Raw genomic sequence first — 26,146 nt, forward strand, 5'->3', positions numbered from 1 at the left:
ATTTTCCCTAAAGACGCTTTAACGTTTCAAGACATATTTCGGGGATTGTAGTATTGGTTCAGTAGTTCTTAAGATAGCTCTTGATATTTTGAGAAAATATTTCAAAACTTTTCCGCTGAAGCGAAGGACTAGCATGCAGAGCATTAAGTTACATTGACCTTTTGGGCCGTTTCCTTAGGTAAAAGAAGCAAAACAAAAACAGCGCATTGCATACAATTTTGTGGTCCATATTCTCAGAACATCTTTGAAACTTTACACTACACATAAACATCAAAGGAAAACATACATCACACAATGCCATGTTGTGAGTAATAAACCAACAACCACAAAACCCTTGGTCACCTGGCTCTTCAACCCATTCACACATGCATCTAGGTCTTGTATTATTACAGCTTCAATATAAGGTGTCTCACGAAAGTGAATCTCGACAAAATAATGCAAAAATCTCGATGAAACAATGCAGAAATGTGTTCATTTCGCATTTCAAAATATTTACTATGTATATGGAATATTAACAATTTATTCCAATTTGTTTCCACATCCGTAAACAGATGCACCAGTAGGGTTGTAGATCAAACTATTTCTCATTTTGTGTGACAAACGCAGAAATATTACTCACGGCTTGAGCTTGAGCCAGATCACAACAAACACTTGTGATCAAGCCATCAACCAAGATGGCGAAAGCTCAAGCCGTGAGTAATATTTCTGGGTTTGTCACGCAAAATAAGAAATCATTTTTTCCACATGTTTTGCTATCTACTGAAGATAGCCCAAATTAAATGCATGTTTTTGTAGTCTGCTGTTACATAAAGATAACACTTAACAGTGGTAGCTTTGATTTTTTTAAGGGTCATGTTAATGATGCTCTCTTCTAAAGATAACTCAAATCACGCTGATTTTTTACTACTTCTAGGAAGTATTTGTAGAATCTTTTGGTAAATTTTTTTCCACATGTTTTGCTATCTACTGAAGATAGCCCAAATTAAATGCATGTTTTTATTTTTGTCTGTTGTCAGATAAAGATAACACTTAGCAGGGGTAGCTTGATTTTTTAATGGTCATGTTAATGATGCTCTCTACTAAAAATAACTCAAATCAAAAATTGGATGTGGAAAATTTCATTCTCAATGACTTTCAGTCAAAACTACTACAAGAATTAACATGCCTAAATCAGAGATGGCACTCAGTTTCACTCAAAAATCCTTAATCTGGGGAGAAAAACCTGAAAAAGCATGTGAATGCAGGCCAAAGAGCCCAAAAAAGGGCTGAAAATAAATAAAAAAATGTGGGAATTTGGACTCGCAAAAAACTTGAATTCAGGCTAAAACCTGAAAAGTGTCATCTCGGCTAAATCAATATCGTACATGACATCCCTAATTCAAGAATTAAAAAAAAAGGTACATTAATTTCAATTTTTGTGAGGTTTTTGTTCATGAAAATATTTCCTCAAAACACACCCAACTAGTGAGCTGTTTATGAAACCTCATCATACTTGGATGTGACGATTAACCCTAACGCCCCAGGAGCTTTTTGATAAGGGGGAAGGAACTTTTGATGGAATGAAGAAAAAAAGAAGAAGAAGAGCAGATGCAAATGCCTCAAACCTCCCCTTAATTTGGTGGGATAAAATTAAAAGCACCATTTTAGCACAAAACAGCCTGATTTTAATCTGCTATTAAACATGTCAAACTAAAAACCTGTCGCAGACAAACCTTAATTGAAGAGATAAGTAGTCTCTGTCCAATATGGAAGTACAATGACATTCAAGTGCTCCTGGCAGGTAGGCATCGTCATTATGACAGGGGGGAAGGAGAGGGGTGTGCTGGCACAGAGGTCTCTTCAAGGGCATGATAAATGTAAATTTCATCTATTTTGAATGATACATTTTTAGGCTAAGTTTTGGCAATATTTGGGATATAAAAAAATAAAAAAGCAATACTGAATGGCAACAGTGTTAATATTGTTTCAGGTTTTCTTGTACAGCAGAAGTGGGTACATTCTGTATGGATGAATGTAGGCTATACTCGGGTAGATTTTACCTGCATGGGGTCTCTATTTAGAAAAAATATACCAAATTTGATGCAAAAAGAGACCCAAAAATTGATTATTTCTACTCAAAATAATATTAGGTTAATTTGCCAAATTCTGGAAAATATTGCTAAAATGTCTGCACTTTTCCAGACTTTCATGTTAATGCCCACATTTGACTTTTTTATATACACTTTTACTTGATGTGGGAATGGCATGAATGAAGAAATTTCATTTCTTTTTTAAAGACAACCTGATCTCAAATTGCTTTTTCCCATTAAGAAATAAAACCTTCACGAAGAATCTACACCATGTACCAATCTAACGCATCCTTCCATATGGGCTGTTCCAGTTAGAATCCATACCCCATATGGAAGATATGACCTTAATCTTCCACACAGGGAGTGTAAATTTCAAATGGGGTTACCTGAATGGGTGATTCCATTTGAAATCTATACCCCCTTGTGTGGAAGATTAAGGTCATGTCTTCCATAGGGGGTGTATGGATTACAATTGGAAGAGCCCGTATCTAGTTAGAGTAGTCATGTTCCTTCCCTAATAGCGGAGTTCTAAATTTGCTTTAAAAGCTCGTATCATTTGATAGTTAATTTAATGGACGAGTGGCCACTAACTGATTAGTGGCTGGAGGCTTGGTTCGTTGGGATACTGTTTTCTTATTAGTACAGTTCCTGATAAATGCCTGTTTAAAATAAATGCTCCTGTTTTCCACTTAAAATAGAATTTTTCCTTAAATAATGAGGGTATTGGCAGGACTCGCAATATGCAGGGTGCTACCATGTCCATATGCACAGCAAAGATTCGTACAATCCCATGATGCATCATCATTCCGGTGTTTCTATAAACTAGCGCATAACATGTAACCTAATTTTGGACAAATTCAGACAACTGAAGCTTGGGAACCATTTCCTTTCTCTTGTCTTTTCTTCCCTCTTGACCATATCTTTCCAATTTCATTTTCCGTTCTTTCTTTTCCATTTTTCCATATTTCCAAAAAAAAAAATTCCCAGGGTTTACGTGGGCAAGTCCTGCCCACTTAAACTAGGCAAGTCCTGCCCACTAGCTAAGCCGCTGTTTGGGATAACATTTGCAATACGTAATTGACTTTGTTGATGTTCAACTTCTATGAACAATCACCATCCTATAAAGCAAATTATATTGATTTTATGGATTTAGCACAAAATCACAAATGCATCATGGGAAGACAACAATGCCCTGCTCCATGTGCATGCAAAGCATTCACCATTCCTCCCCATACATCACGCAGCCTTTAATCAGTTGTTCCACTTTTAAATGCTTCAAATTTAAAGTCAACTTGCTAAACCATCAGAGAGGGGTCAATTGCAAATTTCAAAAAGTACATTAAATATTTACGCGCATGGACTAGCTGCTAAATTCACAGTCTGCACGAGTCGGGGTTTGCAGCTGCTCGACACTATAGCTAGCTAGCTGCGCCACCAGCAGACTCGTCCTCGCCAGTAGTTGCTACAATATGAGAGCTCACACTTCAGTGTAAAATGCCAATTACTGTAAATTGACTGTGAATAATATGCCAGTGTTTGTCTGTTGTTAAAATGTGGCAATTTATTAGGACATCAATGTGTAATTTGAGTTGTAGCAGCGCTGAGTTAAAATGTCAATATATAAAGTTGCCAGTTAAGGCGCATATAATATGCAGGTTTTAATTTACAGGTGCAATGACCAGTGTTGCCGTGAGGTGCATAAAGCTGCACAATTGGGCTAATTTTGGGCTATTCCAGTTGAAATCCATCCACCCCTTATGGAAGACATGACCTTAGTCTCCCGCACAGTTTAGATTTCGAATGGAGTCACACATTTAAGTAACCCCATTTGAAATTAACTCCTTGTGTAAAAGATTATGGGGTTATATTGATTTTAAATGGAACATTCCATAGGCTGAACATGGGCTGACAGAATATGTATGTAGAACAAAATATGCACCCCTGTAAAATTACTTTGTTAAGTGCCCAATTTCAAATTCATTGATTTAATTTTGCCCCAGTCCTCAACCATGTAGTGAGGGGGAAGAATATAAGCTTCATATTACAAATCTGCTCATCACAAGGATATATAATAATGGTACGAAACCAATTTGGAGTGTTCCGTCAATTTAACTTTTGTCAATGTTGTATAGTTTTTGCCAAAGGTACCTATCTGATGACGCTATTCTCAATTTAGATCTTTCGTTATTGCTATAATCTAATTGGCCTATTATAGATAATGAATGCACATACAGTATTCAACTATAATAGTGCCCTTCCCTATCTGTTGTGATTTGCTTGTAATGGGAAGCTTATTGTACCTCAACCCTCAAATTCTTCTGCCTTTCTCTCTACTGTCATATCACAAAGTTAGTCAGGTTTCAAATCAGAATATGCACTAGGCATGATAAGGCAGTGGTGATCTTAGTTCCAGCAATTAGGCAAAAAAAAAATTGTTTGTTTGTCCACGTCCGACTGACCTTGTACTCTGGTCCCGACCGTGTCTTTTTTTTTTTTTTTTTTTAATTTGCGTTGAATGTGCTAGTATAAAACAGTGGTTAGTATAAATTTAAAGAAAGAAAATGTAAAGAAAATGAACAGTATAACATGCAGAACCATCTCAAGAGTTAAACCAGTAAAGTGCTGTGTGTTTGGACTTATTTACCAGTCTTCAAATTGTCAGTTTCAAGTGCAATATCTGTAAAAAAAAAAATATTTTTTTTAATCCGACCTACCGACCCAACTGTTTCATAAGCCTCTATGGACATACAAACCTTTTTTTTTTGGCCTTAGGCAACCAAAATCCTAATTGGGATATTCCAGTTGTAATCAATACACCTCCATGGAAGACATCAACTTGTAGCCTCCCACATATTTATTTATTTCAACTTTCTTTATACAGGGTAGCTCCTTCAGTGTTAAAGCACTGCTATTCTTGGAGGCCCTGTAAAAGAAGATGTAGACACCCATTTAGGTAACCCTATTTGAAATTCAAACACCCTGTGTAGAAGATTAATTAAAGTCTAGGCATGTCTTCTGTAGGCAGTCTATATAAATATTGAATTGATTAAATCGAATTAAACAATTCATTGATGTTAGCACTGGGTAGTAGCCATTACTGCCAGTAGACAGGAAGTCTAGAAAATTGACCTCAACGCTGTAGGTGGTCTTCCAGTGCTTCTGAATGGGACAGCAGTAACCTTGGCCAATTTTTAGACCAAAATTTTGGATTTTTCAGATTTTTTTCAAAGTTTGTGAGAGCATAACAAGACTATCCGTCAATGGATTTTTATTTCTGTCGGTAAATATTTTTTAAATTAAGTTTTTCATAACATATTAAAAAGGCAGAGACCCCTGCTGTATAATAAATTAACTAGGCAAGTTTTGAGTAACCTTGATGAAAATTATCAAAAAAGTGCCTATTCTTTTGTGTGTGTACGGTCCATCACCTGTCACTTGGTAGTCTTGTAACATGTCTAATGGCGCTGCCCATGGCAACTCAATGAATTGTTTAATTCGAATTAATCAATTCGATATTATAGACTGGTAGGAGATGTATGGATTTCAACTGGAATTGCCCAATTTGCAGAGGTGTCAACATGACATAATAGTCTGAATGGTTAGACTCTTATTTCAACTTTCTCACATTGCTGGGGATGCTTTTCTGTCGCAACCATGTCTTGAAGATATATGATCATTTTTCAATTAAAGGGTATTTTGTGATTCCAACAATCCTATTTTTATGGTATGGTTCAATAGATCTTCACAAGAAAGATTTTGAACACAAAAATGCTGTTAAATTCTTAGGTTTGGCTATTTTATAACTACAATCTGAACTTAAAAGGGAAAATTGAGGGGGGGGGGGGGGTAAGGCTGGGGATCATGAAATTTCCCTTTAACTGTGGGTAGCTTTTTTGAGCTACCCTGTATATGAAGATGTAAGATTGAAGACACAAAGACCACATCATGCACAATAAACATCATTCCAAAACCGAACATTTGTGATATCTTGTTACATATAAACCCATTATAGCGACATGTTTGGAAAAATATTCCTCGTTCTGTTTTAATCACTTAATCGTGCACTTGGCAGCACCTGCAATGCATACATAAATGTATGGGTTATCCCACAACGGAGATGGACCTATCCCATCGTGCATCAGTCCAGTGTTTCTATAAACTAGCGCATAGCATATAATTTTGACAAATTAAGACAGTTACTTTGATTGAGGTTTGAGATAACGGTTGGGAATATGTAAAATGACTTTGCTGATGTTCCATATTAAAACAGCCACTTGCTTAAGACCATCGAAGGATACTGAGTTGGAGCAGCAACATCCTTTTATCATATACTCTACCAGGAAGCACCAGAACTACTATGTCAACTCGAAATGATGTCAAACACCACATTCCTAGGCTGCAACAGTCCGCAGAGGCTCCGGAAGATTTTAATATGGAAGGAGCATCAATATGAGGTGTAAAATGCCGAGGGGGTGTGGGTATCGAAGCTTTTGAAATGCATAGATTTTGCACGAATTATACCTTTAAATTATGAATTATATCTTTAAAATTTTACCTTAAAATTATTAACTTTAACCTATAATTACAAATCTTACCCAAAAATTAATTTGCACAGCTGTTAGCAATCCATTGACTTTGTGCTGTGATCAGTTTGATTGTGGTTCCAACACAAATAGCGTGAACCAGTTGACCTGTGCAACAATCTATTTTGACATCACACTTCAACGACGAATAACAAAGTATAGTAAGGTTCCATGTGTGATTTAGCGCAATATCACAAATGCATCATGGGTAGACATAATAGTCTCCTGTGGGTTATCCCAAACCACATACAAATCTCGTAAATGAACGTATTCCTCTCATGAATTCATGACAACATAAAATTTTAAAAATTTTGTACCGTATTACTTATCAAATTATTGCGTTAATAATAATCGAAAGTTTGACATGACACAACACGATGTGCATCAAAATGTGTGTGAAAACAATTATGGCATACGATAATCCCTCAGTTTGGTGCTAACAAGCTAGCACATGTAGAAAATTTAGACTAGCATGAACAGACGTAACATGTAATAAGTGCGTAACTAAATATGACATAATTTTGTCATCAATTGCATTTCTATTTTTGTATGATGAACATATAAAAAATAGTATGGGATAATGATAACGTTATCAAGATCAGACGCGAACGTGCATTGAATTGAAATGATTTCAATCCAATAAATGAAGGTAATAAGCAATGCTAAATATATCACAAAGTGGCATAGCAAGAAAATTGGGGGGGGGGCATGGAAAAGGAGCAGGGTGGGTTCTTGTAACATCTCCTTTTATCAGTGCTTATTTCATTTTCACTTTTGCTCAGGGCCCCTGAACAATTGGGCCCCTGGACTGTCAACCGCTTGCTGCACCCCTGTCACCAAGTTTTCATCATTTTGATCTTTTTTTATTATTCTATGTTATTATCTGTCTATACCTGAATGAGTACAGATTTTTCAAATATATTAAGATATCTGTAACTTCAAATGAAGGGCATTCACAGGCACTGATCTGGGGAAACTTACGGGGTCTTTGGGTGCATTTTTTTTTCAAATTTGTGGCCATTTGGATTTGATGGCTATGGTGTCATGCACAGATTTGACACATTTTTGACTCTTAGATGTTGCTTTTATTCTTACCACTTCACTTGCACTGGCAGTACCTTTAATTACTACATCACTTTTTAAATATAATTTAAACTTAACTGTTTTTAAATTTGAAACTTTATCAAGAGTAGACATACATTACCCAACCCCAAAGAACTCCAAGGCATTCATGATGACAAACCTGCACTGCTGGTCAAATAATGAAGTGCTCATTATTAAGCCTCATTGTTGTCACAGGGAGTGTATTAATTACACTTTGTTCTAAGGCCATAAACTATTATCTAATTTAGGGGTTACAAAATAACAACAAAGATGCAGCTGAATCGTTGGTAATCTTGAGAAATTGGTTAATATGAAGCAAGTTGCACTTAGGGTTGCCCTAATAATAATAATAAGCCTAAATTGGAAGAATTAATTACTGAAAAAATAACCAAACTTTAGAACTTATATAAAGGTTTCTATGAGACAAGAAATTGGCATATTTTCAGGCAACCAAATGTTGAAAAGGCACCCAATTTTCTCATACCCACAGGATTCTATGATACAATAAGTGTAGACATTTTCTGAAAGCGCCTAATTGGGCTACAATGCACACCTTTTGAAAACCTTAATTGTACCCTGACACCTGTAAATTAGCACTAAAGTCAGGGAAGCTGAAACTACAGAGGGCTTTGACTGAAATTTGCTGCAGTCAGGTTACAGCACCCTCTTGTGTTCGATTTATACAAGGTACTATTAGACATGCTAACCACGTGTGTGGGTTGTCTGCGGCGGGTGTACCAGGTATACTAAATCTGCCATATTGTACGGATAAAATTTGTTTAAATTTTTAATGATTGTTTTTGCATGATATACAGATGAATGTTAACACCGACTTTTATTTCTGCAATGAATCCTAAATCAACAACAAATTATAACGGCTTGCTTGCAGTATATTCCTGTTCACTATAAATATTGTGATTACTATACCTGGATGACATAGAAACCGATTTTGAGATAATATTTTTATAAAAATAGCACATGTATTGTTTTATGAATATTTCATTATTCTCACCACACCGACAAATCTCCGAGGTCCATGTGAATGTTTAATTTTTTTTAGAGTTTAAATTTATTCTTGTGTGATTTGTGTGAAATATGGAAAATAAAATTATGTTGTAAAAATATGTTTCGTTTTAGGGACCGTTCACAAACACTTGTTAGGGGGGCATGAAGCAAAAGGTGGGCCCTGAAATTTTTTGACCCTCCTAAGGGGGGGGGGGGCTGAAAAAATGACCACAAATTTTCCTGGGAAAATTGAGTATGCATTTCTATAGTATTTTCATGTCAAAAAGGGGAGCCCTGAAATTGTTGAGGTCTGTAAAGGGGGGGCCCGAAAAATGTTCACGATGAAATTTGTTTGCATCAAGTGTTTGTGAACAGTCCCTTAAAATAGGTGGTATGGACAAAAACATGGTACTTTGGTGGCTTACCACCCTGGAAGTCTTGTACTATCCTATGGACCATGTGATACACATTTTTACCTCTAGATTCGAAACTGCTAATTCTGATTCAATTTTCAACTCAAATTTTGGAATTAAGAATGTTTGGGTGCTGGACTGTAATATGATAAAGAACAACATGTGTTACAATCAGACCTCACACTTAATACTCTGCGTGCTAGCCATAGTCTTCAACTTAAAAAGTCCTGAGATATTTTCTCCAAATATCAAGAGCTATTTCAAGAACCACTGAACCAATACTAGGCTTATTTGTACTCATTGTAATGCATTTTTCATACTGATTCCAAATATGGTAATGAAAATTTACAATCTGAAATTTTTGAAATTTTGAATTTTATTCGAAACTTGTCATCTGCAGTCGACACCCGCGTGGAGAGAGTTAATATTCTGATGTTATATGCCTTTCAACTGTGATCACATTAAATCTTTGTACAAAACAATCTTTTGAAATTGAAGGAACAACATAAATGGCACACACCTGGTATGCAAATCAGATGCAGGTTATGCTTTTGCTATGCTCTTCCTGATCAGGCTATTCCAGTTGAAATCCATACACCCCCTGTGGAAGGCATGACCTTAATCTTCCACACAGGGAGTGGGAATTTCTAATGGGGGCTACCTAAATGGGTGACTCCATTTGAAATTTACACTTCCTGTGTGGAAGATTAAGTTGAAAGTCTTCCACAGGGGGTGTATGGATTTCAACTGGAATAAGCCAATTGTGTAGTAAATTTTGCCTATGGGTAGTATGTATTCTCACCAACCTATATCGCATCCATTGCGAAGCGATCTTATTGATATAACTGCGATGGCTCTCAATGAAGTTACATGTATATACGTATGCATGTACCGTATTGTTTGTAATAAACGCCCCGGGGGCGTTGCATTTTTCCAAAAGGGGGCGTTTATTGGAAGTGAATTGTCAGTGAAAAAAGCTTAAAAATCGGGTTCAATTTCCCAAAAATTGGAGGGGGTGTTTATTAGAGGGGGAGCGTTTATTACAAACAATACGGTATATGCAGTAGTATACTACATATGGGGTGTGACCCGATCAACAGCCTCATCTCCCATTTTTCTCTTTACCCCAGCAAACAACTGAGATATGTATTATGTTCCCGATTATGTTAACAAAAATGTGGTGAATTTGTGGTAACCATACCTGAAGTGTATGTACTATCATACTAGCATTTTTATACACATTTTTTGCTTCTCATATCAAAACCGCTGAAGAAATACAACTCAAAATTTGTAAACATATTTCTTATTGGTAAGCCATATTAAAGGAGGCCTAAATCTAGGAAAAACATGTACATTAATGTAACATATGTACTGTAACATAGAAAACAACCATCATGACCATACCCTTTTTAAATACGCTTTTTATGAGCAGTTTAAAAATGCTTTCAGAACAAAGCATAATTAACAAAATGGCAGGTATATAATATACACATAAGTTTCACGATAATAATTAAATGCTCTCTGTCAGTTGCAGTACAGGTTTTATGTCCTCTACATTTTTTTATTTGTACTAAAATTTTGTTCATTCTTTTGTCTCTGTGAATGATGCACCAACAATTATGCAAATTCCCTTTCACATCATTATGAATTTCATAAATCATTATCAAGAAACATGTGATAAAACAAGTCAAATAATGTCAAAATTTATTTTAGATATAACAGAGAAAGTCAAATTCCTTTATATTTTCCAGCAATGCCTGTGTTAAAACCTGACAACAATTTATTTAAAAAAAATACGAAATAAAAATATGAATATGATATTCATCAGGTTTGTTAATCAAATATTATTTCTAAATTTTGCTTCACAAAACCAAAATTTAATTTTACCTTATAAATATTAATTATTTCTAACTATAACTTAAGCACCATTTGAAGCAATCAACTACATAATTCCAGTGTAATTCAAGTGTTAATTTTATTACTATAGATGCACCCTACGGATTGGATAATGAAGAAGAAACCCCCATATGACTTCCACCAGCAAGAAGTGTAGAAAATTAATTTCAATTAAAGCCACAATGTGATGGGCTGGTGGGTTGAACAGGTGCACCATATGGGCTATTCCACTTGAAATCCATACTCCCCCTATAGAAGACACGACCTTAATCTTCCACACAGGGAGTGTGGATTTCAGATGGGGGCTACCTGAATGGGTGATTCCATTTAAAATCTACACCCCCTGTGTGAGAGATTAAGGGCATGTTTTCCATAGGGGGGGAGTATGAATGTTAAATGGAATAGCCATATAGCAACTGGTTGGTAGCAGCAGTTGATGGGTTCAGGTTCAAAGGCAATAATCTCAAATGGCTGCCTTCTGTACTTTTCCAATGCTTTGTGTGCTGGTCATTATACACTGACTCTGAAAAAATACTGTGTTTCCTCAAATAGTTGCCCCCCTCAAATAAATGCCCCCCCCCCTTTTTTAACCAAGATATTTCACAAATGCCGATGATTCCATGCTATCTTATGTAGTAAGCTTACCAAGTTGCACACATGGTCGATAATAGTGTCGATAATCAGCGAAAATCTGGTCGGACACCCAGAAGTGAACCAGAAGTCAGTGTTTCTAGTTCATAGTTCGTCATTTCAGCATGAGTTTTAAGCTTACCTAATGATTTTAACGGAAATTGTCGTTCTTAAAATGACCTCTAATAAACGCCCCCATTTGGAAAATGCAACACCCCCTGGGACGTTTATTCGAGAAAATACAGTACACATTTTCAGTGATATTTAGAACGATTATTGTCACCCATCCTTGCTTATTAAAGTTCTCAAAAGTTTTGAATGAAGGGACTGGTCAATATAAACATATGCAGAAAACACCCAAGGCAGCACATGGTTTACAATGCATTTTGCACCTTACTCACCAGTTAGCACACATTGCAATTATGCTAATGACTTGTCTCTTGACTCATCCAGACACACTCCAAATAGCATCAACAAAAACAGCCACAAAACAATGCCATTACTATTATAATGCAATTTAATTTACTGAATGGTGCGTATATTTAATTCAAACAATTACTGTGTGTGCATTTAAATAATTATATTCTCAATTGCAAATTGTATACTGCATAATTTTTAAGACCATTTATCAAAATTATGTTGTTGTTATTTTCTCAAGGGTTTTATTTCCCCAATTTTTTTATGAAGTTACATAAATGCTTTTTATTAATTACTCGCAATAAATAATTAGTCGCACAATTTCATCCAAAAAAAAGAATATCAAAATTGCAAACATTTTTGTACACATGGAAATAACAGCATATCTCATTAGCTAGCAGACCCGTACACAGAGGCAGTGTTTAATTCAGAGGCCGAATAGAATGTCTTAATTTTGGTCCAATGAAAATTAGACATGGTGAACAAGAATTTGAAGTTCTATTATAATACAATATGTCACTATCAGAAATTTTTGAGCCAAAATTGGGCCAATTTGGGAAACAATACATCCTTTAGCGCGTGGGGGTGTTGGGGTGAAGCTGCACCCATCTCAATTTTGCAAAGTATCAAATAATGTCCCCCAAAATCTCAATTTGCGAGCATATCAAACAAAATAATCAGGGTTTTTTTGGTCAAAAAAGGTCTAAATTTTGGGAGGAAGGTCCACTTTTCACAAAATTGTCCCTTGTGGAAAATTTTTTCTGAATTAAGAATGTCTTAATTTTGGCCCAATGAAAATTAGACATGGTGAACACTAAGAATTTGAAGTTCTATTATAATACAATAATTATGTCAATATCAGAAATGTTTGAGCCAAAATTGGGCCAATTTGGGAAACAATACATCCTTTGGCGCGTGGGGGTGTTGGGGTGAAGCCGCACCCATCTCAATTTTGCAAAGTATCAAATAATGTCCCCCAAAATCCCAATTTGCGAGCATATCAAACAAAATAATCAGGGTTTTTTTGGTCAAAAAAGGTCTAAATTTTGGGAGGAAGGTCCACTTTTCACAAAATTGTCCCTCATGGAAAATTTTTTCACTTACGGGCCTGATAGCTAGCATGATTTCTATGCTAGCATGTGCAATAGTACTTATGTCATAGAAAATTTCATCTCAGTGAAAACATTCATCAAGTACAGATCCAATCAAGAACACTTCCACACATAATACTATATCATCATCAAAGATCTCAATTCACATTTTGGTTAGATGTATGGACAAGTTTATTAATGTGACAGCTTAAGTAAATACAGCGGATATGATGTCTCAATAAACGTGGAGTAGTTTTCAATGTCAATGTTCTGGATGTCATTTGCGCAACGACATGACCCAATATAAACAACGTTATCTGCCAAGCATGATCCACCATAACATCATTTTTACCTTCTTCACCTCGTTTTTTTTCATCTCATTCTTTCAACAAGATGGTATCATTACAATGACTTCTTTTTAAACCCTATGAGATTTTGGGCTATTACGGTTGAAATCCATATACCCTCTGTGGAAGACATGCCCTTAATCTCCCACACAGGGGGTGTATATATTTCACCCAGATATTTCAAATGGAGTCAATCATTCAGGTAACCCCATTTGACATTCACACACCCTGTGTGGGAGATTAAGGGAATGTCTTCCACAGGGGGTGTATTGATTTCAACTGGAATAGCACAATGGCATGAAAAGGCTGAATGGGCTATTCCAGTTGAAATCCACACTACCCCTGTGGAAGATTCTGGAAATATCTTCCACAGGGGAGTATGAATTTCAAAGGCAATTAACACTTTAGCAGCTCCATTTGAAACTCGCTCTGGGAAGATTCAGATTTAATCTTTCTTAGAGGGTGTATGAAATTCAAATGGAGCTGCCTAATGTGCTCATTCCATTTGAAATTCATACTCCCCTGTGGCAGATATTTCCCAAATCTTCCACAGGGGTAGTGTGGATTTTAAATGGAATATCCCAATGGCTCTTTATCTGGTGAGTGATCAACCTACCAAGCAAACAAGCTTGTTAAAGTAGATCTCATTGCTAACACCAATTTACCTGTCGCAACTATGTGCACAGCACATAATATCGCAAGTGGGAGGGGGAATTGAGATTCCTCTGACTGATACCCAGAGTGAAACTGGAACGAAAATATGTGAAAACTTAGTTTCCTCAATTTGATCAGAACTTGTGAAGTACATCCATACTCACCCCGGTATACTTGTGTGTCTGTGAGACTTGTGTGACTTTTCTTGTGTGTCTTTTTGACCCGACGGACATGTGACAGACGCCTCACACTCTTGTGTGTCTTTTTTGTTGTTGTCACTGGATGATGTTTGAGTGCCTTTTTCAATACCTTTAAAAATGACCTCTACACCCCCCTCTTAAAATAATACCCCCTGCAAGATCTTACTTCTGTGCCTAGACACACAAGAAAAAATCGACACACAAGCTAGTTTTATACTTAAAAAAAGGCACACAAGCATAAAGCCTCGTGAGAACAACCCAGCAAACACAAAACATTTTACACTACAGAAAACATTTTATTTTTTGGTTATATAATGGGTATAAAATGTTATAATAATGTTCCAAAGAAATTTTTGAAAACTTGATGCAAAACATTCTAACATAATGTTATAATAAGAAAATGACAAAATAGTTTGCAAAAATGTTTGCAAAAAAAAATAATTAAAATTGTTGTTGTAGTGTTTGGGTTTTTTTTTCATATAAAACCTTTTAGAAACACTTAAATGCCCTATATAACCTGATATTTTAATGTTACTAAAACATTTTGAAAACACAAAAATGTTTGCAGCACATTTATCATGTTTTAAGAATATTTTTGTGTTTGCTAAAAACTAAAATAGATGAGTCTTTTCACTCATTTATAGGTCACCATTCTCTGAACTGATCCATTTTATAAAACTTTGCTTATTGTGTTTCTATGTTACATGTATCATGTTTTCACTATTCCTTTTAGAGAAAACAAAAGATACACACACATAATATAGAGAAACATATAGTCAACACAGCTTGCAACACAATTTTTGCTTTATTACTAGAAGATCCCAGCAGCACATGGCAACTTCAACATCATCCTATCCCATCATGCATCAGTCCTGAGTCAGGGATTTGACAATGTGTCTGTCATTTGTACCAAAACTGCCTGTCCAAAATTTGACCCTGAAAACATAACCCAGACCTCTGGGGGTTCAGTCAGTTAAAAAGCCATTGCTATAGCCTTGATTTATTAACCTGGTCTTGTTTGAGTTCACAGAACTTATTCAAGCATTATTTTCAGAATTTGGTATATATGTCATATAGGCATTTTAAAACTGCCTGTCCAAAATGACAGGTGGGTGGACTCATGGCTAGCTAACACCCTGATTCCAGTGCCTGTAGGTTATATAAACCAAGGCATAATCCTAAATGTTGAAAATTGAAGACAACTGCTTTCAGACTTGGGTTCAAGATAAAATGTTTCTAATAATTTTGCACAACTGACTTTGTTGATGATCCATGAACAATGCCACCAATGCATTATGGGTAGGCAAAACTGTCTGCTCTGTACAGCGACCTCAAGTGACATCCGTGGAGACATTTTATCTTTTATTACCTTAAAAATCAACATTACACACAAAGTGTTTTCTTTACTTAAAATTGGTTATTTTAGAGCATTGATCAACATGAAGTTGTCATAGAGAAAATCACATCATTATGTAGGGAACGTGAGATGGATGTTATCTGGGTAAGACATGAATAGCTGCTTCCAAGACAAATGTTTTCCTTGATGCAATAATGAGGGTGAGTGCAAGATAGCTGCCTTATGCTAGATTTTGAGATGGATAATCAACTACGAGTTTCAGATTAGGTCAAACTAAAAGATATTGTCTGACTGCTTCAGTGACATACCAACCGGGGAAGAGGGGGGAAAATGGGCTATTCCAGTTGAAATCCATTACACCCCCTAAAAAAGACATGACCTTAATCTTCCACACAGGGGTGTCAATTTCAAATGGAGTCACTTGTTCAGGTAACCCCATTTAAAATTCACACTCCCTGTGTGGAAGTCATGTCTATAGGGTTGTATTGATTTCAACTGAAACAAAAACCTTTCACATTTACATCTTCTTAGGTCTTTTTAGACGAAATAAAAATCACAAATTTATAGTTAAGTCATTCTAGCAGCAAGGCAGTAGGATGACTTTACAAATCCCCCCGGTGGGTTCAGTCTTCACTGACAATGTGTACGCATGAGGGTTCCAATTAGGGGTACTTTTCAAGAAATGTCCATGAATTTTCGAGGACAAAATTGTTCATGATTGTCCATATTAGGGGTGGTTTGGAGCAAAATTGTCCTTGAAATGAAAAATAGGGTGTATTTCTAGGATTTTCGTCCGTGTTTTACCGCTACAGTTTTCGTTATTGTCCTCATTTCCCTGTGAAATAGGGGGGAAATTCAAAAGCGTCCTTGAAATGGTAAAAATAGGGGTATTTATTTCGAAAATGTCCTTGATTCCTTGTGATAAGGGGTGAAATGAAAATCGTCCTCAAAATGATAAAAATAGGGAGGTTTTGGGGGCAAATTGTCCTTGATTTCAGCGCAAAATAGGGGGTAAAATTGCTGCAAATGTCCTCGATTCCCGTGAAATAGGGTCATTTTCAAATCCTGGAACGGTCATACGTCCTACCTTTAAATACAAACTGAACCCACCGGGATCCCCCCACCCCCTCCCCCGAAATTTGGAAAAAATAAATAAATTGAAATAATTATGTACAGATCATGTAGATGGGAGCCATTAATTGCCATTCTATACACCTGCGCATTTTTTTGCCACATATAAACCACACATGTATTTTATTCCTCACTGAGCTTAACCTGAGATAATGTTGTAACCTAAAAACCTGCTTTCAGTCTAGACTGATGGCAAGTCTTGGAGCTCAAGTGAAAGTTCATATTCCAATATTGACACCACCAGACTTTCACAGCTGTAAAAGAGGACATTTTCGCGCCACATTTATTTGTGCGCTTACCCGTCTGTAAGAAAACCTGACATAATAACATCAATACCGGTACTTTGAATAGCATAGATGAAAACGTAATCATCGTTTGTCCCTCTTCCTCCCTAACTATTAGTTTTGTTCATTTGAGAGAGCTTAGCCTTAAGGTGCTTGCCTTTGGTGCATGAGGTCTCCGGTTCAATTCCTGGTGTTGGAGATTTGCTGGGATTATTGACTTGGGTGAAAAAAATCTGAATTTAATGGGCCTAAAAAGGCCCAAAATGGGTACTTTTTCCAAAATTCAAGGTTACAGTGCAATCCCTTTCCAAAAATGTACACTTTTAAAATTTAGTGAAAATAAAATTTAAATTTTGCATCAAACACTCTCCTGCATGCATCCTTCATCAGTTTAATTCCAAGATACATGCCCCTTAAGTAAAAAGACAGTGTCTGATTTGCATTGTATCTACAGATCGAGTATTTCTACTTGAGTGGACCACAAAGACACTGATGAACCACAGAAGATATCTTACCAGGGTTCTACGCTTGGCTGTGACGGGCAGCCCTGCCCGGCACTCTTAATTTCCACCCGGCACTCAAGTTAATTTTGAGCCCAAATACCCGGCACTCCAGTCTCAAATGTTTCAAAATTAATGAACAATCAGTATAAAAATTTATTATAAACCATTTCATATAAATTTTACCCGGCACTAAAATTTGCCTAGCTATAACCCTGTATCTCACCCTTCCCAGAATCCTTTGCAACATGATACATTGATACATCCCCTCATTTCATCAAACGATGCTTCCATTATTACTTAATATTCTTACATCACATTTGTAGAATTGTCATGCAACACCGAGTTATCGAACACCGACAGCAAACAAAAATACTGGTGCAAGTCTAACTTTAATGCAACTTAATGAAGACCAATGGTATAATTCGAATCAAGTTTTATCATTTTCTTAAAAGGAAATTGCAATCTTAAAATATTCACATTATAAGAAAAATTATTGAACATACAATTTTTTTTTGTGCGAAAATCTCATTAGAATTGGATGTCAAAAATTGATGAATGAGTTTATAAGAAGATTGAAGTCTGGATTTCTTCCTGCCATCACTATGAACCACAGTGGCCTCATCCCCATGGCATAGTCCAATAACCTCAATTAAACAATCATAATGCAAAATTTGACCTCAAGTTGCAGAGTATGAGTTTTTGTATCCAAAGTTTCAAAGGTCATTCAATGAATATACAAATGTATTGGGGTTAAAGAACTGTGCACTAATAGATGAGAATGTTTTGGATCCTAGTGCATCACCCACACTTCAACACAATGGGAATATGTAAGGAAATGTATGCATCAAAGCAACTGCTCTCTATGGCTTACTGTAGAAATACATTAGTTAAGAATAGCTTGTTTCACAGCAACAATTGATCTAAGTTCTATTTTATGTGATAAATCATACTACGATATGTGCCTTAACTCTTTTGAAAATGGGCATTTCCAGTTGAAATCCACCCCCCCCCCCCCTTATGGAAGATGTGACCTAAATCTTCCACCTAAGGGGTGTAGATTTCAAATGGAGTCACCCATTCAGGTAGCCTCCATATATGAAATTCACACTCCCTATACTCCCTGTGTGGAAGATTAAGGTAAATGTCTTCCATTGGGATGTGAATTTCAACTGGAATAGCCCAATTCTGTTTCTGTTTGTTTGTTTATTTTATTTTATTTTTTTCATTTTTCTTTCATGATGATGACAATGTTGTTGAACATCATCGTCATATTTTCTGGTGTCTGTTTTGGTTGTCATGATGATGATGATGATGATGATGATGATGATGATGATGATGATGAAAATGTTGTTGATCATCACAGCAGCAGTACATTGTCATCACCATCACCTCCATCGTTTATCATCATAAATGAAATTAAATACAATGAAAAGGTTAGGCCCAAAATATTTCTCATGCTTCCCTCTCTAAACTTCATTTATGTAAATTTTTATAAATTTTTTTACAATATTTACGTAAATTTCTCAAAACTGTCGGCCTATTCCTTTCCACATACAAGTCATATTTAAGTCTACCACCGTTTACATCACCTCAACATGACCTAATGGCCTATAATGCATGTAGCATGTTTGTTTCCGGCCTACACATCTAACAAAAATATCTCATGTATAGTGTTACACATAATGTTCCCAAAATACTGTCACAAATTTTTGGTACAATCTAATTTCACTCTATCTACCAGTTTATTTTATCATGTTTATAAACCATGAGTTACTAGCACTATGCCAAAGACAAATAAAAATTTTAATCAGTTGTTTTGTTTGACATTATATAATTACAAGACCGGTAAAAATTAAGAGTCGCATGAAAATTTCTGTAAAAACAGGCATGCCTACGTGTTGTGGATAATGCTATTTCCGGAAGCAAACAAACCATAGCACAAATGCAATGATGCATTATGTTTCTGTTACAAACTGACATAGCAGTAAGAACAGAGAACTATACTTTATATCTATTATACCTACATCAGCTAGAATATTAAATTATTATTAAACACTTTAAGTTTAAAATATAGTACACCGATCATTCCTATAGACCCTATCGAATAAATTCAACCGGAATGGTATAACAATTGAAATGGCAGACATGTTGGTTCTAAGTTCTACGTGACAGATGGACAGGTCTCTAGTTCGATTTCACAACAATTTTTTTATTATCATGCGAATTGAACTAGCCCCGTTTGCAAATTACAATTACAATGAACCTCGGATACTGTTGGGACATCTTGAATCATCATTAGATCATCATACAGGCAGATGGACTTTCCAAGTAGAATTGATCAGTCTGATTTTTTTTTCTGGAAGAAACAAAATAACCCTAAAAATCACAGAAACTTCACAAATCCAAATAAAATCTGAAATTTTTTTATTTTGAAAACAGATGTTTTTATTTGCATACAGCTAAAAAAAATTAAAATGCAAAATCTGGATCGGTCGGTCTATAGAACAGGGTTTTTTGGTCAACTTATTTACAGGTTTTATTTGATTTAAATTACACCTAGGAACCCCACTTTTCCTATCAACATATTCAAGTTTACCATTCCATTAAATGTATGTTTATCTTGACCTCTTTGGAGACAAGTATTTGTACCAAAAGAACATGAAGATGAAACATATCATGGGCAGAGTGCTGGATCGTCAAAAGTGCAGTAGAATGCAATAGCTGCCACTTACATTATTTCATTTAATGTGCTTACTTATGATCAATAATGCATGAAGAACCCCATCTATATGTGAAGTGGTATCTTGGGTTAGCTTAGAGGCTATCAGGAAAGTAATACAGAACATCAACAATTTACAACGAGGGGGTTGTGCTGCAATCACTCATTAATTTTGGTTATAATGAAGTTGAATATCTGTCTTAAATTGATCTTTCAAATGATTTTTTGCTTCTCTTTTAATTCACAGCATAACAATATTATGTGACTACAAAAATACTTAAAGCAGCCTTGGACACATGGTATTTCCCATCTTTACTCCTCCAATAAAATCACATGGGGCTTTTATCCCACCCACCCACCGCACTGCCACATTTTAGAGAATTTACATTCCTGCGAGACATACAGGTCAACACAACATCTTTTCTGAACCGCAATATGTGACGTTACCGACTCAAACTCAATGCAGACATTGTTCACATTACCTACGTGTGGTGATTGAGAACGAGAATTTTAATACAAGTCGGACGATATGTGGCTCAAGTCAAGATTTAAACATAGCTTTGTGCTTTATTGGTTTAGCACTATTGTTTTCATGTTTGTACATGTTGGTGGGTGGGCGTAATCCTCTTAGCATTGCACTTTGGCTTGTACAAGACTTAAACTTAGAGCTTAGGAACCTGCGAGACTAAAAAATAAAAGTGTTGCAATATAAACTAAAATATATATATGCGACATGTTCATGTCTAAATATGCGACAGACTTTGATACAAAAACTCTCTGTGCAATTTTCATCAGCAATGGAGTTACGTCTGTGTGCCACTGAGCCCAACATAAATGCACAGCAACTAATGGACATATGTCTTTGCGCCACTGAGCCCTACATAAATTCACAACAACTGATGGACATGTGTCTTTTTGTCGCTGTGCCCTACATGAATGCACAGCAACTAATGGACATATGTCTTTGTGTCGCTGAGCCCTACATAAATGCACAGCAACTTATGGACATATCTATGCGTCTCTGAGCCCTACATAAAAGCACAACAACTAATGGACATATGTCTTTGTGTTGCTGAGCCCTACATAAATGCACAGAAACTAATGGACATATGTCTTTGTGCTGCAGAATTTGTTGAGCCTTCAGACAACGTCGAGGGCCATGGGCTTATTTCAAACCCTGTCACCTTTATGAAGGCCCTATACAATTTTTAAAAAAGATATGGTACTTACCCACGGATTACTTAAGAGCAGCGGAATCCTAGCAAATTAAATGATGCCTGTAGAAAAGAAAAGATGGGCAAAAATTGGGGTTATTTTTATTTTACGAGAAAGTTTGACATGTTATAAATTGGAAAACACATGAATGCAATGCATAGGACTAGAAGTTTGTTGGATGCTGTGAGAATCATTTAGATTCTCCCTGAAGGATTTACGAGAAGCGCTCCTCCGTTTTAAATTATCACAAACCCCTCACGGAAATATCCTGCGCCTCCTCGAGCCACTTCCGGTCCTGCCGGGACTCGAACCCACGACCCTGGGATTAAGAGGTGAGCGCGCTGGCGTATAGACCAAAAGAGGAATTCCCCGTCAGGTCTATAACGCTAACGTACTTATACCTCCGTGACATGCTTTCCCTCCTCGTAAGGCGCGTCCTCGCGCCTTACTTCCTCTGTTTAAACATTAATTTTACTTTTTGTATTGCTCTATTTGCTAATTATGTTTGTCTCTTTTTCAAAGTACATTGTTTCAGATAATTGCTTCATAAATAAAACCTACAATGTATACAGTACACATGTAGTAAGTATCATAGCATGTCATTGTCTACTCAAAATGCAAATTTTGCCATTTATCGCTATCATATTAACACCTGTTTGGATGCTAACTGAAAACCCACTGATAAGGAACACTTAGGTGGCTCAGCGGCACAAAGACGTATATCCAGTAGCTGCTGTGTAAGCTTGTCATGAGTGCCTGTAATATGTGCATGAACTCACTCATGTATGATAATGCACTCAATATTGTTACACTCATACAGGGGCATGTCCAGCAGCTAATGGAGACTTTGATGCCTTAGCGCCACAAAGACATATCTCCATTAGCTGCTGAGTGAGCTTGTTATGAGTACCTGTGATATGTGCATGAACTCACTCATGTAAGGTTATGTACTCAATATTGTAACACTCATACAGGGGCATGTCCAGCAGCTAATGATGACTTTGATGCCTTAGCAGCACAAAGACATATCTCCATTAGCTGCTGTGTAAGCTTGTCATGAGTGTATGTGATATATATACATGAACTCACTCATGTATGATTATGCACTCAATATTATACATTCATACAATTGGCTATTCTATTTAAAATCCACACTACCTGTGGAAGATTTTGGAAGTATCTTCCACAGTGGGAGTATGGATTTCAAATGAAATTAACACATTAAGCAGCTCCATTTGAATTTCTTACACCCTCATGGAAAGATTTAACCTGGATCTTTCACAGATGGAGTGTGAGTTTCAAATGGAGCTGCCTAATGTGTTCATTCCATTTGAAATCCATACTCCCCCTGTGGTAGATATTTCCAAAATCTTCCACAGGGGTAGTGTAGTTTTTAAATGGAAAAGCCCAATACACTCATACTGGATCGTGCCCAGCAGCTAATGGAGATAAGTCTTTCTGCCACAGAGTCTGTGTGCTCCTCACTCATCCACTCCATCCTCCCACCATATTGTAAAGTATCACTGTCAAGCTAACATGCCATTCCCATTATCTGAAGACACAAACACTTGTATGGGTGTTGAGTGCAGAGTCTGCAGACCTATTGATGTGAATCCTTAAAGACCTTAGAGGAGAAATGGCTTATTGTATCCAATAAGAAGTCCTGTATTCAAAGAGCTTGACATTTAGGGCATCAGAAATCAAGGTACCGGGCGGTTGTTTGTAGATGCACACTTGAAGTGTCATTTCCTGAACCTGAACACTAAAAAACTAAAAAGGAGTGAGGGGCTACGCAAGTTAGTTTAGTTTGGGTAGGGGTGTGTTGCTAAGAATTTGAAAGTAGACCCATCAATATACCAATTTGTCAAGAAATTTGGATGCATCGATATACCAAAAGTCAACATTTTTGGCCAAATTTAACAACTTTTCCCCAAATTTTTGGGAAATGTTCACAAATTTGGGCTGATGAGGCAAAATTTGACTATTTTCCAAAATAATTGAGAAAAGTTCGAAAAAATAACTCAACATGTACCAATATTGGCCTAGAAAAGGGGATCATTGTTATACCAAAAGAAAAAAATGTGACCCATGTTTGCCACCCATCCCTGTATGGTCATTTGTACCCCTGAGTACCCCCTATGCCACCCCCACCCTAGCCCAGAGGATTGGCCTATTGTATCCAAATAGTCTTGTATCCAAAGAAGTTAATTTCAAGAAAATATCACAAGGCAGCAATCATGTTTTGCACCTGTACTCTTTAAATAAAATGCAATTATCGCACTTGTCACTGTCTTAGTGTCTTGTAACATGTAGGCCTATATAACATAAACACAGGTAGCAGTGCTGACTGAGAAGCTAATGGTAATGATACAATGCAATTACAGTGTTCACCTAAAAGTGTTGCAAAGCTTCCAATAGTGAAGTGCTGACCCGGAGGGGCACTCAACTTAAATTTTGGCAGGGGTGTGCGGCGCGGAGCACCAAACTTTGGGAACTAAGAACTGATTTTTGGGCAAAATAGTGGCTTGAAGAACTGAAATTAGGGCCAAATTATAGGCTGTTGAGCTAACAATTTCTAAATTATTTCCAAGCTTAAAGACCTCAATTGTTTGAGGCTCAAAGAACTGGAGCAGATCCAAATGTGGGGCTTAAGGAACTGCCGGAGAGCCTGAAAAAGGGACCCTTGACCGCCGCACATACCCGTACCACCTTAACATGTGAGTGCACCCCCCCCCCTCGGAGTGCTGACTCTGTGGGGGAGCTAAGGGGGCTTGCCAAATTGTTTTCTATGAAATTATACACCTATTTTAGTCACTCAGCCTCCAGGTGGGCTCCTCGCGCTGCTACCCTTCCATCTCCAGATTGAAGGTTTCAGGCCGGGGGAACTACTCAAGTTTGGTTTTGGTAGGGGTGTGCCGCTGAGAATTTGAAAGTGGACCCATCAATATACCAATTATCTTAATTTTTGGCCAAACGTTACCAAAATTGTCTTAGTTTTTACACATTTTCCCCAAAATTTTAACGAAATTGCAAAAAAATTGGCAAAATTTGGCTACTTTCCAAAAAATCTTGAACATTTTGAAAAAAGGACCCATCCATATACCAAAATTAGCCTAGAAAAAGGGGCCATTGACATACCAAAAGGCCGCAAAAGGCGCAAATGCTACCCAAATTTGCGGTACGTCCCCCGTATGGCAATTTTGTACTCAGTTGAAACTTTTAGGCAGAGATTTTGACTTGACTCCGCAAAAAGAACAACAAAATGAAACCAGACCTACAAAATTACACAGTTTTTGTCAAAGATGAGATCCAATGAATAAATTTAATTCATGATACACAGGGGGTACTACACCCCTGGCCATATGTATATTATAGGGGCAAGGACTACAACTACTGCACTGAAAATTCCGCAACTCAAGGAAAGTAGTTATTGATTTATTGATCAAATATTGGTTTTCCTCATTTTTGACTGTAACTCCCCAACTGTTGTCTGTGCTGAAATAAAATTTCCAGTGCATTAGTTGTAGTCCTTGCCCCTATAATATACATATCTTACTTGTCACCAATGCGCTATAATTTTTGAGAAAAATGCAAAAATAGGCACAAAATTGGGCAGGGGTGTAGTACCCCTTAAACAGGTTACATTTTGGGTTTTGATTTTGGTAAAAACATTTTAATTTCACTAAATGTCGGGTTATTTAAAGGTAATAAAAATGCTTTAAAATGTTTGTATGAAAACTCACTGCAACAATATTATTAAAATGTTATTGCATAATTTGTAAAATATTTTTTACCAAATATTTTATCAATACATAAATAACATTATGTTTGAATATTTGTATTCAGCTAATCAAAAATGTTTTTTAATGTTATGTAAACGTTTTATACCTATATACCCTTTATATAACCCGACATTTAAACATTTTCCGGCAACCTTTTCTAACCTTTTGTGAATGATGTCGAAAACGTTTTGTGTTTGCGGGTATTGTAAAAGCATGTCACTGGTCTGGCACCTGTTTTGGCTTAGACAATTCATCAATAATTCATGATGACCGGTGGACATTGTGACTTGGGTATCTATTTATCTATCTATAGTCTATCCGCAATATATTGGTTCAAAAATACACTGCATCACTTGCCATATTTCCGTCTTAAAGGTGGGTGGGCAGATTTTTTTCACATTCTGTTTTCTATTCTACATTATTGCCAACCATTAAAAACCAATCTGTTTCCAAATGGGCTATTCCAGTTGAAATCTACACTACCCCTGTGGAAGATTTTGGAAATATCTTCCACAGGGGGAGTATATTTTTCAAATGCAACTGGTCTGGGTTAATCATTTTGAAACCCATACTCCCTCTGTATTATGGCTTTACCTATATCTTCCACTGCTGGTGTGAGTATTTCAAATGGAAGTTCCCCAATTGTCTATGGTATTCAAAAATCATACTCCCTCTGTGGAAGACTTTAGCTAAATCTTCCACAGGGGTTGTGTGGATTTTAAATGGAATAGCCCAATTTTTAATTG

General features: G+C 36.5%; 1 protein-coding gene across 1 annotated transcript in view; it reads right to left on the reverse strand.

Moving 5' to 3' along the window:
• Positions 1–26,146, reverse strand: part of LOC140143876 (muscleblind-like protein 1) — a 485,567-nt gene that overhangs the window by 379,571 nt on the left and 79,850 nt on the right. The window contains exon 3 of the mRNA XM_072165702.1: positions 21,634–21,680. The gene's annotated coding sequence lies outside the window, so the exon portion shown is untranslated. The remainder of the gene's footprint in view (positions 1–21,633; positions 21,681–26,146) is intronic.

Source organism: Amphiura filiformis, unplaced genomic scaffold (assembly GCF_039555335.1).
Source record: "Amphiura filiformis unplaced genomic scaffold, Afil_fr2py scaffold_31, whole genome shotgun sequence".
NCBI lineage: Eukaryota > Metazoa > Echinodermata > Ophiuroidea > Amphilepidida > Amphiuridae > Amphiura > Amphiura filiformis.